This window comes from Pinus tabuliformis, chromosome 2_2 (genome assembly GCF_031772625.1).
Source record: "Pinus tabuliformis cultivar Carrire ecotype Pingquan chromosome 2_2, CPIR1, whole genome shotgun sequence".
NCBI lineage: Eukaryota > Viridiplantae > Streptophyta > Pinopsida > Pinales > Pinaceae > Pinus > Pinus tabuliformis.
Window position 1 is genome coordinate 694,618,773 of NC_142300.1, and position 6,050 is coordinate 694,624,822.

The 6,050-nt window shown below is 32.9% G+C and overlaps 1 pseudogene; it reads left to right on the forward strand.

Annotated features, from left to right (window-relative positions):
• Positions 1-1,954: 1,954 nt before the first annotated feature.
• Positions 1,955-3,647, forward strand: LOC149194572 (AAA-ATPase At4g30250 pseudogene; annotated as a pseudogene).
• The last annotated feature ends 2,403 nt before the right edge of the window (positions 3,648-6,050 follow it).

Genomic DNA, 6,050 nt, shown 5'->3' on the forward strand with positions numbered 1-6,050 from the left:
CTTTCGAGATCCTTAATAATAATATAATTTTGTATGAAAATTTTGTTGTGTTTGTGTTTTCTCAAGTTGGTTGTTCTAAATTTTCACATGAGGGAGATGAATATATTATCTTTACTATATTTTCCTCTTGTTTTTCCTTAGCAAATTCTAAAGAGGGGAAAAATATTTTTCATATTTTAGTAATTCATATTAATATTATTATTCTTATATAGTTTCGGAATTATGCAAAAAAACATTATTTTCCAAGCCTAGTTGCCTTAAAAATTTATCCTGTTAATATCTACTACAACCATAATTGGTTGAGACTAATAACTATGAAACGAGTAATACATAACTTAATACCTCTAGCGAGTTACATGGTAGTAGACCTCATCTCAAAAGTGTGATCTTAAGATTTTGATCTCTATGTTTTTTTTTGCTATTTAGTATTGTAATTACCTCAAAACTCCAAGATTTGAGAAGCGCTTAAGCCAATGGTCATAGCCATAATCACATAAAGGTTAGCACAAAGCATTAAGGAGCTCAACATCTTGAAACAATTGTCTCAAACTTCAGCCTTGAATTTTTTTATTTGGAGTTTTGGTGTTCCCAATACCCAATATTTGAGGAAGCTCAAGGCCATAGTCATAATCGTCCTTAATTGTGAAGGGAGCAAGAAGAACCCAACAATTATTATTTTAGGATATTGTTGTTTAACTCTGGCACATCGATCCGAAAGACTTTTTTAAGACTACGAAGTCACCCTAGGTCATGTTGTCCCAAGCATTAAGCACTTAAGGAAATTATGACAACAAAAAAAACTAGTGTTTTCGGTCCCAAATCAATGAAATAGGTTAGTTATAATGTCTGCATCAAAGGATCTAAAAGCCCAATCTTACCAAATGTGAGATGTGAAACACATGTGAAATATAAGTTTTAAAGACAATTATAATAAGTTACTTCTAATTAGCGATATTAACCCATAATAACCTTGGACACTAACACAATTACTATGGACACTCCCAATTAACTATCAACCTCTAGATTTTACCACCATAATTTCACCGTCACTTTCTAAAAAAACCTTGGACACTTATAATTACTATGGACACTCCCAATTAACTATGGAGTTGTCTTTAGGGGGACTTTTTGGACTTTCCGGTGCCCTAATCTAGTGGAAAAATTTGAGGTGAAATCTTGATTTATGTTATTTAAACTAGTGTTTTCACTGTATATATGGATTAACACAAACCCTGGGCACTTCGATTGCACAGGATTACTTATCAAACTTGTGATTTCAATAAATTCGTACCGGATTTTAGAGAAGTTTGACCAGAAAAACCCACTATAAATACATCCAAAAAATAACATTAAAAACAACTCTATTACCTATTAACCTCTAAATTTTAGCACCATAATTTCACCATAAAATTTGACCACCTTCTAAAAGAGTACATTGAACCATATTAACAACGAGAGTACTTCATATTAGTCTTGCAAACAAGCCAATGGATAGGTTCCACCATGCATCGAATTGTGTAGTGTTGACTATATTAATGTTAATGTGGATCGAATTTGCAAAAACAACGACACTTGATAATAGTCTAGCAAATAAGCCAATGGATAGGCTCTACCATGGATCGAATTGAGTGTAGTGTTGACCATATTAGTGTTAATGTGGATCGAATTTGAAAATTGTGCTTTTCGATATGTGGACAACCTTGATTTCAAAGTTCAAATAATACGTGTTCACCAAGAACACGTGCTCGGGAAGCAGGCGAGGATACGTGTTCACCAAGAATACGTGCTCGGGAAGCAGGCGAGGATACTTCTCAAGGAAGCCACCGCCTTAAATCGCGTGAAACTTGTTGACCGAATTATTCACTGATTCTGTCGAACAGGTTACAGTAGTATGCGGATCGATATAAAAGGTTCTCACCCCAAATATTACATCAAATGCGAAGGAAATTATCGTTTGAAGATGGAGAAAGTGATTGCCCAAATTTGGTGATTGACTGGTCTCTTCACTGTCCTCCAAAACTTCCTTCCTCCGCGGTTGCTCCAGTTGCTGAATAGATGGTTGTTCCTCTTTCAGGAACGTTTCAATACCAATTACGAACTTGAGATTCCACAGTTCAATGGGAATTATGGAGTCAATTCAAACGAGGTGTACGAGGAAGTGGAGCTCTACTTAGCCAGCCTCGACGCCATTAAGGGAGCCCGGAGACTAACTGTATTTCGCCGAGAGGAATCGCGCAGTGTGAACTTTGGTCCGGCTCACGATGAGGTCATACAGCAATGCTTCAAAGGAGCCACAATGTCGTGGTCTCACCACGTTCAAATTGTTGGTACCGACAATCGGGTCGATAGGCGGTGGTTTTCCCTGGAAACAGCGAGGTCAAACGAGCGCTTGCTGTCGGCCTATTTTGAGCATATTGCGAAAGTTGCAGCTGAAATCAAGAAACAGAGGAGGGCCATAACCATCTATACCAATAATGGAGACGGCCGATATGGGGAAGGATGGACCGGTGTTCCGTTCAAGCATCCATCCACTTTCAGTTCTCTGGCCCTCGATCCGATGACGAAGGAGAAAATTATAAATGATCTCGACTGCTTCAAGAAAGGAAAGGAGTTTCACAACAGAGTGGGCCGTGCTTGGAAGCGAGGGTACCTTCTGTACGGACCCCCTGGAACAGGGAAATCTAGTCTCGTGGCCGCCATATCTAACTATATGAAGTACGATGTGTACGAGCTGGAGCTCACAAAGGTTTCCGACAACTCCGAGCTTCGTATGCTGCTACTGCGAATCAGCAGCGGATCCATCATTGTTATTGAGGATATCGACTGCTCGCTTGACCTAAGGGACAGGCTTTCGCACCCTCCAAATCCTCATGATGAACAGCAAAGCGGGAGCCGTGTAACTCTTTCAGGACTTCTTAACTTCACGGATGGGTTATGGTCGTGCTGTGGGGAGGAACGAATTATCATCTTCACAACAAACCATAAGGATAGGCTTGACCCTGCACTTTTAAGATCGGGCAGGATGGACATGCACATACTCCTCTCTTTCTGCAATTTTCCTGCATTCAAATCTCTTGCATTCAACTATTTGCAGATGGAAGACCATCCACTTTTTTCTGCTGTGAAGGACAGCATGAGGGAGACTGGAGCCGAGATGACTCCTGCAGAAATCTCTGAGATCCTGTTAAATCATTTGGACGACCCTCTGAAAGCCTTGAATGCAGTAATTTCTGCACTCAACGATCGGGTTAAATCGACATCTGTAACAGAGTGTAAAGTGCATAAAGGAACTGAAGAAAGAAAAGCGATGGCCAATGATGGGATAGGGCCACGGAGGAAGAAGGGGAGGCAGGGGAAGGCGAAACGTCACTCCAAATCCAGGCATACAATGGATTGTCTTGAATTGGTACCGTCACATTGAAAACGGTGTTCAAATTTCAGAGTCATTTCTTCGATGGTATTGTTATGTATTATTGATTCGATGGAAAACAAATAATTCATCGTTTCGTTGTAACCTGTATGAATAATCCTCTACTTCAAAAGTTGTGTATGCTGTAGGCTAGGGTATTATTAGTAAAATGACACCAGCAGAATTGTATGCTTCAGAGCTGCTCAGGAACCATTTCTTCGATTTCTGCAATTCATATAAGGACAGTTCTCTCATTATAAATTTATGTTCTTCTCACGTTATGAACTTATAGATTTATATCTACATGGTTTTGTTTTTCTCAATACTTTGTTTTTTTATAATTCTATCACGTAATTGTGAACGCAGTTGTTTATAATGTGATTTTTTGGAAGTTTTTTTTGGTAGGTTTTCCGAGTCAAAATCCGGCAGCAATTTATTGGAATCGCAAGTTTGATAGCTAATTTCTGCACAATCAAGGCGTCCAAGGGGTTTTTCAGGGTGCTGAATCCAAATATGCAGTTAAAAAAACATTTTAAATAATACAAATCAAAATTTAACCTCAATTTTTCTGCCAAATTCCGTCACCGCAATCTCCAAAAAATCTCATTATAAACAACTCCAATTGTGAACCATAAAACCTGGTTCTAAATGTTAAGATAGATAATATTTGAAATTATATATGTAAAAGAGCACACCATAAAACATGGTTCTAAATATTTAGATAGATAATATTTGAAATTATATATGTAAAAGCGATTCTGAAAATATGTCAATATGTTTTATTAATACAATAACCTAAAACAGATAATATTTGAAATTATATATGTAAAAGCGATTCTGAAAATATGTCAATATGTTTTATTAATACAATAACCTAAAACAGATAATATTTGAAATTTGTGCATATGATAACAGGTTTATTAATGATGGGAAAAAGATAATATTTGAAATTTGTGCAGATGCTAACAGGTTTATTAATGATGGGAAAAATAAAAACTAGCATAATTAAAAGGTTGAAATACAACAAATATTATTTTTCGCCTTTTAATTCTATTGAGAATTGTGTAGAAAGTAGGAAATGATAACCATTAACTTATTTCGACCATTAATATAATTGTACTTTGTTAATGTGATGGTATTAATTACATACCTAGTCACCTAACAACAGTAATTATTAGTCCAATAAATATATTAAAACTTTTAACCAAAATACTTTTCCATTAAAAACAAAATTTCATTATTATTATTAATTGTGTCGTGCTTATTTTTTTCCTTGGTATGCAATAAAGTTTTTACGTGACCAAAAAACTAACTCAATTTTTAATTATATATTTTTTAAATAATTATAGCAAAGTTTTTACATGACATAAAAAACTAATTCAATTTTTAATTATATATATTTTTAAATAATTATAACCATTAAAATATATATCATATATACACGATACTTTTTTGAAATGAATTATTTATAATAATTACACAACCATTGATTAATTGGGTAGATTTTTTATTTAAAATACTCAAATAGAAAAGCATTGAGTGAAAATATTGTAGTGTCTATCCATATTTTTAAATAATAAATCGATTTTGTATATACGAATAATTTAGATGATGTAAAATTAAAATTTAAAATTTTAATATTTTTATTTTCAAACAATATATATTTTAATTAACAAAAATAAATAATATATATTTTAATTAACAAAAATAAATTGAGTTTAGAGGCTTATTTTAGAGCTCAGTGTGATGTGTAATCTTGCTTATTAGTCATCAAAGTTGAAATTCCGTATTTAAGATGGATCTACCTGATAAAAGATCTACCTGATAAAAAACAAACAGAATAACACAATGGAATGCTTCTCTACTTGAATTTTAAAAACACTAAAAGTAATAGACTATATTTAGTTATCAATCTAGAGAGTGAATCTATAGAGTTGAAAAATCTCTTTTTTAAATGAAAACTTGAGAAAAAGTTCTGTGAAATCTTACCCTAATATAATATTCAAATAAATCTAAGCTTATCAAATTTATATATTTACTTTGTTATATAGCATATAAAAATATATAAAATATTTTCATATTTATTCATAATTATTTTAAAATTCATAACAAAAAATAATCATAATCAATCAACTTCAAATAAACACAATTAACTTTTATAATTTCTATTTTAATATATAATTTATCAAAATTATGAAATATTTATCTTTATTACATCATTATTTTAATTGAAAATAAAAACAATTAACCTTTTATCTCTACTTACCCTATTTTTTTAAATAAATTATAAAAATGTATAAAAGTTTTTATACTAATTTAAAAATATTCAACTTTCATAGAACCAAATTAGAAAGATAAAAATGCTAGCCAATCACTTTGCAAATACATGATAAGGAAAATAAAATACATGATAAGGAAAATACCACCCGATACTTCATAAATGAAAACGTACTTCAGAAATCCCATACTATCACTGTACCATTTAATGGCATTTCATCACTTCACATAAGTATATATTTCTACGATTTTAACTCCCTTTAAATGGGCGATCCTCCTTTGTAAGACATGGCAGGCCTTCAACATATGTTTTTCTAAAAGCTTAAGCTTATTTATATTTAATGGGATTGAGTTTTAAAATAAA